A 10,159-nucleotide genomic window follows, 5' to 3' on the forward strand; every position below is an offset into this window, starting at 1 on the left:
TCAGTCCCTGATCCGGTTCAGGCCAAATAGTGCCTGGACCCTCCTGGATCCGGGTCAGACCCGACTACAAACTGGATTCGGGTCAGACCCGGGGTTATCTGGATCCGAGTCGAACCCGGTACAGGCTGGATCCGGGTCGAACCCGGAGTTATCTGGATCCGGGTCGAACCCGGAGTTATCTGGATCCGGTCGGACCCGGTTAAGACCTGGATCTGGGTCAGACCCGGGGTTATCCGGATCCGGGGGTCGGACCCGGTAACCGCTGGATCAGGGTCTGACCCGGGGTTTACCTTATCCGGATCGGACCCGAGCGGGTCCCCACCCGAATCCCAGATCCGATCCGAATCAACTTTATGGATCGGATTCGGGTGGGCGGGTCCGGTTCAGAAAATGAACTCGACCCGAAACAAAATTTTTTTGAAAAAAGGGCAGAAAACCCGATCTTTTTAGAAAAGAGGGGTTTCCCCCTTCTTTTCATTGCCAGTGACCAACGTCGCCTGTCGGCGACCCACGCCGCCTGCCGGCGATCAACGTCGGCCCCTGCCGGCGACCAATGCCGCCGTCCTGATGGCGCTTCTTCTCCGATGAAAGCAGCCATTCATCCACCAACAAAAAAACTGGGAACTGCAAGAGCCTTTTTCAGAAATCTGGCAACTCAATAGTCGCCAGTGACGGTTCCAACAGTGCCTTTTATGGCGGATGAGGAGTGAAACGCCGGCGGGGTCCTCGCCGATAGGAAACCCCCAAAAACAGAGGTAAGAGATTTTTTTTTTAATCAGTCTGTCGCCCAACGACGACAGGTGCCGGCGACAGGCGCCGGTTACCAGCAGCAGCGTCACCCCACAGTGACCTGCTTTGCTGGTCGACCCAGAGCACACCCCGCAGCGAAAGCGTGGTCAGTGGGCCCATAACCCATTGTTGGGTCCGACTGAGGATTTTCCGGCGAGGCCAACTATTCGGCATTCTGCAGCGTGGCGATGGCCCTGCATAAAAAGAAAACAGCAGAGCGTACCTGATGCCGCCATTGCTGGAGCTACTGTGGTCGCCGGAGTTTTCTGCTCAGCCGGACTGCAGCCCTTCACGAGCCCAGGCTACCAGATGCAGTCGGTGAGTAGACCTTCGATTTCCCGTCACACAGGGTCGCTCATGATACCCTGTTTTTATAAGCATAGGGTGGGAACGGTTACGCACCGTTCCCCTTTATCTCATGTTGATTTATCGGCAGGATCATCCCTCAACGGGGATGTATCCACACCACGTTAATCGTGGTGGTTAATCCAACATGAGCATCTATTGCAACCTTCTACAGTTACCACACCTACAAATATTGCTTCAACTCACTCACATTTGAAAGCAATAACTGCATCTAAGCATGCAAAACTAGGTGCTCACAAGTCTGGTGAGTTTTTGAATGTCTATTGTTTTTTAAAATTTTTATGGTATTACTTGTAAAACATGTGTTGATCAAACATGTTGCATATTATTTGTTTATTTTGGTGTAATTTTTATATTTATCCATTCTCTCTGCAGATTGCAGGCTTTATTGCATAAAAACAATCAAGGGATCATTTTTCTCAGGGTACTGAACGAGACTATTCGCTTTTAGAGTAAGGGGAAAAAGAATGACTAAGGAAGATGGTGGTGGCATTCCGCAGAGAGGGAATGGTGAGGTTAAAAAAAGAAGGAAAGTTGCTTGCGCTTCACCTCTGAAGCGTACGCTTCAGGTACTGAGGCTTACGCCTCTCACAACACTGGACTCAAATACTGAATCAAACCCGGTCTGCACTTCTCTAAAGATCCTATCATTCCTCTCGTGCCAAATCAGCTGCCATGCCGAAAGGATCCAGGCCCGCCAGATGAATTTCCAACGCTTGCCCGCCAAATTGAGCAATCATGTCTCTGGGGGGAAGTTAAAGCTGTCCCAATCAATGTTAAAGTCATCCCATGCTTCGCCAAGCATGCTGCGCGTACACGAACAGTCTCAGAAAAGATGGTAGCTGGACTCTTTGTATGTTAGCATAGGGAGCATCTACTCGCCAAGTAAAAATCCCGTCTCTTAAGCCTTAGCTCCGTATTAATCTTATCGTTTAAAATCAGCCAGCCCATGAGAGAGCCCCTACTAGGGAGACCCCCACCCCACAATGCCTTGCTTGGGAGCCATCTTCTGCTGCTGCTACCTTCTGCTTTCATTCCGGCTGTTGGTGTCTTCCCCGTTTTGCCATTCCATGACAGCAGGTGGAGCTGGGATTTCTGTATTTTGAGATCCTGTTTTCTGTTTCTCCTACTCTGTTTCTTGTAGCTGCGTATCTTCGTTATTTTGATTCACTGTTAAACTAGTTCATGTACTGTTTTGGCGACCAAACGATTTATCATCGGTTGATCTGCCTTTGCTTAATACGATTATTCTTTAAAAAAAAAAATGATAACAATGTAGCATAATGTCAAGCCCAATAAAGTGTTTGAATTATATGGCACATGGACCATGAATATGGACAAGTTTCACTTTGTTTGGGAACTTGTAGAAGGTGATGCCAAACGCACCCCTGACTCGGCTTCCAAGAACTTGATCAAGGTGCAGGTGGAGTTGATGTCCATTGTACCTACCCCATTGTTGAAGGAGAATTGCTTTGAAGGTTTGAATCTGGTGAAGGCAACAACAGGTAAAGCTGCCACTTTCTGAGAAACGGGGAAAGCCTTTGTTGCACATGTGCATATAGTATCGGTGAGTTGAAACTCGCAAGTGCAAGTTGTTTTAGTTCAGCATCATATATTTGTTCAGAGGACCGATCGGCTTTGAAGTCATCTTTTTTCAACAAAAAAAATCTGATTTTTCAAGTTATAAAAATTTGGTATATATACCAACAGTAGCTCCCCCTTTTCCGGCAAGAGTAGTTAGTGCAAGTCACCTTGTGTTGGGATGTTTCAAGTTCCAATCCCAATGGTATATTATATAACTGGTAGAGGTCTGCCTAACCCCAGCTTTCTCTGTAAAAAAAAAACACATCGGGCTATTGATTTTTAAATCAGTACATTAGAATTCGGTTATTCAAAAGCCAATCCCTACTAAACCAATCATGTTGATCAACAAGTTAGAATCTTGAAGAATCGCTAAGAAAAATATAAGCAATAAGATAATTTTCATTTCAACTCATTATACTATATCTATCTATCTATATATATATATATATTAGCAACATACAAACCAAAGACTTTTCTTAAGAAATGATAGTTTTTTTTCTATTTTTTGATAACCAAGCAAAGGTTATCTCATTATCGAGTTTATTGACCTAAAAGCATAGGTCCTCATTGCCCACGAAGGACTACACGCTTCAACCTCAATATAAGAAATTTGTGCTTGTGAGACCCAGGTGGAACCAGACCTCGACCAGATTTTTGAGCATGGTATCGGATCCGGATCCAGGTGTAATTGAGTCTATTATCAGAGAAACCATACCCAGACCTGATAAGAACTACATGAACCAGACCCGATAAAATAATATTTTTTATCATTTTTACATTGAAAATTTACAGGACTTAATCGGAACTCGAGTCGGGCCCAGGACTGGTATAAAATTTCACAAACTATACCAAGGTCCATGTATTAATTGGATCTTTGGGTCCAGACCCTGGTCTTAATCAGATCTTCTTATTTGTCACCATACTCGGATCCTATAGTGTTTGGTCCTAGTCATGTCCAGATAAACCCGACCCATTGATGAGATTAAAAAACTGATAGAGTCCCATCAATTTATTGACATTCAGGAGTCGCCCCTACCAGATCAGGAGAGCCCTCATGTGCCACTCACAATGTCGAAGCATGGGCCGAGGCAGTTCCATTAATAGTAGGTTCCTTTCCAAAGGCAGGCCCTCTTTGTTTGCAGGCCATGATGTGAGAACAATTCACCAGCAAAGATTTCTTTTGGGGTTCACAGAGGATCTCATGGGAGTCACGATTCTCATCCATCCAACAGGGACCCATCAGATAAGGCCGACCCCACCATATCTTTACGTGGAGATTCGACTTTGGGGTTCCTTCTTGTTCAAACCTTGCATTCAAATCGCAGTGGGGCAACGTATATGGGTGACACGTGCTAGAATCAAAGTCATTGCATCTAAGCCCTCCATCCAAAGAACCAAGGGTGCATGTTTGGTAGCTGTTTCAGTAGAGACGTGCTTGTCACATGCCATGGTGGGACCCATGGATCATGGGTAGCCTTCTCTACATGGTTTGGACAATTAGAGATCAATTCTTTTTCTGATGTTTAGATGGAAAAACCACCCCCAAGATGTGTTGTTGTACTTACGATCGTTGTTCTTGCAGTGTAAAACTCAGTGAGCTTACTTGCTCTTAGAGAGTCGTCAAATTAGCTTGCACAAGGAGTGACACTCATGGGATTTGAACCTAGAATACTTGCCTAGTATTGGTTGCATCCCATTATACCAAACCCCTTTGGGAAATTAGAGTTCAATTCTATGCAATGGTTTCCTTTTTCAAAAAAAAGAAAAAAAGGTGATCGGGTTGGTGGCACCCTTATCTTCATTGGTCCTTCAATGCCGTTCATTTTGAGATGAAAGGTATCCATACCAAAGTTGTCAGTTGGAGAAGCGGGAGTGAGAAGCAATTCAAGAAGCGAGAAACTTTCAAAATTTTAAGAAACGAGAAGCCCAAAACGACTTAAAAGCAAACCAAGAATCATCCTAGGAAACAAACTCAAAGCAACCTAAGAAGCGAGAGTGAAGCGAAGGGAAAGCAAAAAAAAAGAAAAAAGAAAAATAAAAATACAAAAAAAATGAAAAAAGAGAAAGCGAGCTTCCCCTAAATGAGAAGCGCGCTTTCCCTAAATTGAGAAGTGTAATTTCTGATTTTTTTACGCTTCTCAACATGTTTAGGAAGCGTCATGTTTTGTATTTTAGTATACCCTATGACACTTTCGGTAACTCTGATCCCGACTATCATCAATGGAATGCCCATCTCTTGGATGAGCCCCACCATTTTCTCTGATATGTCATTCATGCTCTAGATGCATGGCTGTCATGGGCATAAAAATTTTCGCAAAACCGCAACGCGCCATACTGCCCAGTCTGAACATCCCAACGACCAAAGGCAGCACCACAACACTTTTCTATGTACTGAATCATTTTTATTGGCCCTGCGCATCACCTCGTACACAACTGCCTAAAGGAAGCTGATCAAGCACATCTTCAAGTGCGCATTCTACATAGTCCATACCGCTTAGTGCATAGTCGTCCCATACCAGCTATCACTTTCGAAAGAGGCACAAACTTTGTCTTAGCCTTGCGTGCCATGAAGTGTCTTGTGGCTCTATGCGCATGACATAGCAAAACCCTGTCACTGAAGGGACAAGGTCTTGAGGCCCCCAGTCTAAAGAGCAATTGATGATTGAACACCATAACGAAGAGCACCACCCAAACTCATTCGTTGACGCTACGTTTGAGCCACCACCCAAAGGTGCACTAACACCAATATTGTTGCTTATCTCGTATGGCGCTATCACCGATCAAGCTAACGCATATTGCGTGTTGCTACACTCGATACGTTTACCACTCAGCAGAGCTCCGCACCACACATGCCTCATTCTGAAGGCTCAGTACAGGACAATGGCATTGGAGGGTTTTAAAAATGGATGGCTCGCCAAGGGCCATAAATATGCTTTTGACGGATGTCGTTCATTCATTTTGGAGATGAACAACATCCAAGTCATCCCTGCCAATGACCCTATAACCCGAGAGACTACCCCACCTGGTGCCCACCTAAAGTATGGAGTAAAAATTGCCTTTTGAACAAGAGGTAATTTTATGTACCTAGCACTTGTGTTTATTCGTCTGATAGAGGTGACTTGTCTTCACAAGTTTGAAACTCACAGGTGGTGTCTCTTTCCACAAGGTCCAAATTGGGTGTACTCTCTGGCGGGTATGAAGGCCTTAAGGGTTTTACTAATCCAATGTGTGGTCGGTTATAGGGTTTTTTTTTCCTTAGTGTATCTAAAAAAAATTGAAAGAGTGGGGCCTCTGCTTGCCGACTACTGGATCATTAGTAACTAAAGCGGACAAAGTCTTTCATAATAAATAGTTATTCCAACTTCAAGCCCATATTTTCCAATCAAGCAGATCGGTCTAGATCACTCCCCCTTATCCACAGTTGTCTAGACCCAACTATTTGTGTTTTTATCAAAGGTCCTATTCATCGCATTGGATCCAGCCTAGATCATTCCCCCTTATCCATGTTTTGCACCAAGTGGTCATAGCTAACCATCCACATTATGGGCTCCACTGGCCTCAAATTCTTAGCGTCTCTTAAGGATTGATCCAACTTGCTTTCTGGTTAGCTTCATTTTCAGGTCGCCTTCACAGAAATCTTGATCAGTGGTTCCATCAGATGATGATGAAGACCCGCCATGCCCGATGGGTTACACGTGTTTACTTGCAAGAGGATCAGATTAGCGGTACCCCTAACGGTAATTAGGGCATCCATGCAATGAATGACATCCAACCATGCACCATGACTGAAACTGCTTGTGTTCTTAATCACCTTGAGGTCTCCATGAGCAGACCCAGCTTCAACCTTGTTGCAAGGAACACCACTTATGGGTTTTGAACTTTTGACATTGCATCAACTTTGTGACATTCATAAGTTGCCCCTACCAGATGAACGGAACCCTTGTGGGCAGGGGCGGCTTAAGAGAGGTTGAGGCCCTAAGCATATTTTATGAGAGGCCCATATTTCTCTGTATTTTGCTTTTTCATCAGAGATTTTCCAAGGCACATGCATGTGTCATGTTTCATAGCATGTGAAATATAAGTGTTATATATATATATATATATATATATATATATATATATATATATATATATATATATATATATATATATATATATTTATTTATTTGAGGCCCTAGGGGGTTAATCTCAAATATCAAAGATGCCAGCCGACCCTGCTTGTGGGTGATTTAAATGTTGTTTATTGCACGGTAAACAACACTTGAGTGGTAACCCTGACCTGATCTGCTGGGCCGTTGGAGTGGTCTTTGCCAAAAGTTCATCGAGTCACCCTTTGCTGGTAGACTGAACTAAATTTCTTACCCTCCAGTCAGCAAGAGGAAGCGAAAGATCACTAAGATGCATACACATGATTGCATAAACATCCACCAAGATTTTATGTACCAGATTATGAATGTTAACCAGAATTTGACATAAATGAGCATCATTATGCATCATTCAAACAAACTAACAAGAGGTAAGGAACCACGTCCACCAAATCAACCTTCACCTTATGCTACGCCTAATACAAACCAAACCCAAGATCAGATCGAGTACCAAGAACTCCTCATTAACAAACATTTATGGATGACTTCAGGTCCTGTTAAAGAGTTCCACAAATATTGTGCAATATCAGAACAAGTGAAAAATAAATTCTTCTGCAGCTTGATAAAGCACACACCAACTCGGGAGCAGAAGGGCCCACTTCTTTAAATTATTGTGGGTCTGGATCCTATTGTGCAAAATTAACCAAGCCAGAACTCAAAAATGAGAAGAAAGTCCTTCGCCCAAAGCACACTCTGGAGCAACCAATCAGCCACTGGGGTTACCTCTTATGGTTTTGTTGACTTTTTAGCTTTTTAAAATGCAAATAGGATGGCCGCGATGTCGGCATGAGCAAAAACGCTCATGTTCAGCATGACCTGATCTGCTTTCGATGAGCACTTGCCCCCCATCTCCATAACGTGGCTTCGCCTCTGGTATCAAGTGCAGCAGCACACTTAAAGCGTGCAATCACATTGCACTTGATCTCAGTTCTTAGCTGCTGGGGTTGCCTCATTCAAAGGCTTCGTGTGGTCGACCTATGAACATGGTTCGGTTGGGACAGATGGTAAAAGTCTTTGTATTGTCATGGACATGACCCACACGTCTATCACATTCAGCTGCTTTCAGTTGGGATTTTATTTAACGTGTTTGCACCAATGTTATCAACATCAAATCGAATCCGACTGAATTGGATTTACTTTGATTTGATGCAGAAAAATCTTTCAATATTTTCAAAAGTTTGCTTTTTCTTGAGAAAAATATCAAAAGATGTTGGTATAACAAAAGTAAACATATTTAACATATAAATACAAAATAAAGTTTGAACGATATAAAAATTACAAAGAAATGTTCTTTACAAATTACTATCATGTTAAAATCGTATTGAAAAAGTGATGTTTTCAAAATGAATGATCTTTCAAATTTTATATTTTTGGCATATCACTTTTATTTTATGACACGGATAAACCGCATACCGGATCGTAGACCTAGTCACGCTGGATATGGCCTGCCATACTTACGGTCACCATCCCCATTGAAAATATCAACGGGGGCTCTGCTTGTCTGGTATGAACAGCTATTGTAAGTCACCTTGTATTGGGACGTTGCAAGTTCGAATCCCAATGGTATCATTGTACAACTGTTAGGGTCGATCTAACCCCGGCTTGCTTTAAAAGAAAAGAAAAGAAAAAGATCCAGTATTACTGCATTACCATATAAACCATAGTTCAACTCAACCACATCAGACCCGTTAGGAGTAAGACCTGCCTCTTGAACAACTGCACCCATGACGTTCAACTAGGGATGTAAATGCTTCTGTTCCCACCCATTTAGTCGACTCTAGTCCTAGCCAATCAATCAGGTTTGGGCAACCCATTACTCGACTCGAGTCCTAGCCAATTAAGCAGGTTTGGTATTCAAATATGAATCTGATTAATAATAGGATATGGGTTTGGTATTAAGTTTTGCATTCAAACCCCTTGAATTCGACTAAAACCCTAATGCGATAAAAAATCTAACCCGACTAAGTGTTAATACTGGGTTTTAAGTTAGTCAGATCCAGGTTTGGTTTTATATTGTTTCCATCTGAATTTGAATCCAAAACCAAATCTGATTAAGCAAACCCTATTAATTTGGACTTTGGTAATGCCTAGATCCGACTTGATTCTTAACTATTTACATCCCTACGTTCAACCCATAGCCGCAAATGTCACTATATTTTTTTAAAATCTGGTAATTTTATTGCCAGATTTTCAAAAACACATACAATCCACAAAATGCAATAGTTTTAAAATATTACATTTTTACCCCATATTAATTTTTATCCCATATTAATGTGTTCTTAATACGATATTTAGATTTTATATTTATGTTTTTAATACTTTTTCACATATATATATATGTGTGTGTGTGTGTGTGTGCATGTTTTTATATATTTTTAAAATTTAGATATATCGATATTTTCAAGATTTTCTTAAAAAAAAATATTAATTGATCGCGAGATTTTTTCCTTTGCCGGGAAAATCCTCATAATCAGATTTATGACTGGTTCAACCTGCAACCATGATCCGTTCCAAGCGAGTCCAAATATGAGGTGGTTTTTTTAAAATAAACCGATTTCATAGACATCCATGTTATAACTAGTGGTATCAACTGGTCGGATCTGGTTCAGACCCAGATAGATTCGAACTCGGATTTGACTTTGATATGTGGTTACCCGGTCTGGACTCAGGTCTGATCAGGTCCATCATAATAAAAACCATACCCAAGACTTATAAGGATTACATGAACAAGACCCAGTTCATACTTTGTAAAATAATAAAAAAATTTCTTTTATATTAAAAAATCATGATTCTTTATCAAAACTCAGGTTGGATTCGGATCTGATATACAATTTCATAAATCATACCCGACTCCATATATTAATTGAACCTTACGAGTCCATCTCAGATTCTAATCGGACTTTCTTATTTATCACCAAACCTTGTCTCAATAGGGTTTGGTACGTGTCATGTTTGGATCATGACCCATTAATACCCCTTAGTTTTAACTATCCGTACCCGGTTCTAACTCTAATCAGTATTCAAGACTTGCTCCTTGACCCGACCCATCTACCCCAAGTTTGCACTAGCCCTCACCCACCCTCCGGACCGACACGTACGGCACTGCATGCACCCCTACAATCCACTCCCTCCCACGTATGCGTTCCCGCCCCATCCCGCTCTGGTCCATATGTCATGTGTGTGTAACAGCTCTTCCCCACACTTCTTAACCTTCCTTTCCCCCCTCATTAACCGTCCCCCAACCCCAACCCCTATTTATTTACCCTCTCCCTCCC

The sequence above is a fragment of the Nuphar pumila genome, chromosome 11 (genome assembly GCF_984573655.1).
Source record: "Nuphar pumila chromosome 11, dmNupPumi1.hap1.1, whole genome shotgun sequence".
Taxonomy (NCBI): domain Eukaryota; kingdom Viridiplantae; phylum Streptophyta; class Magnoliopsida; order Nymphaeales; family Nymphaeaceae; genus Nuphar; species Nuphar pumila.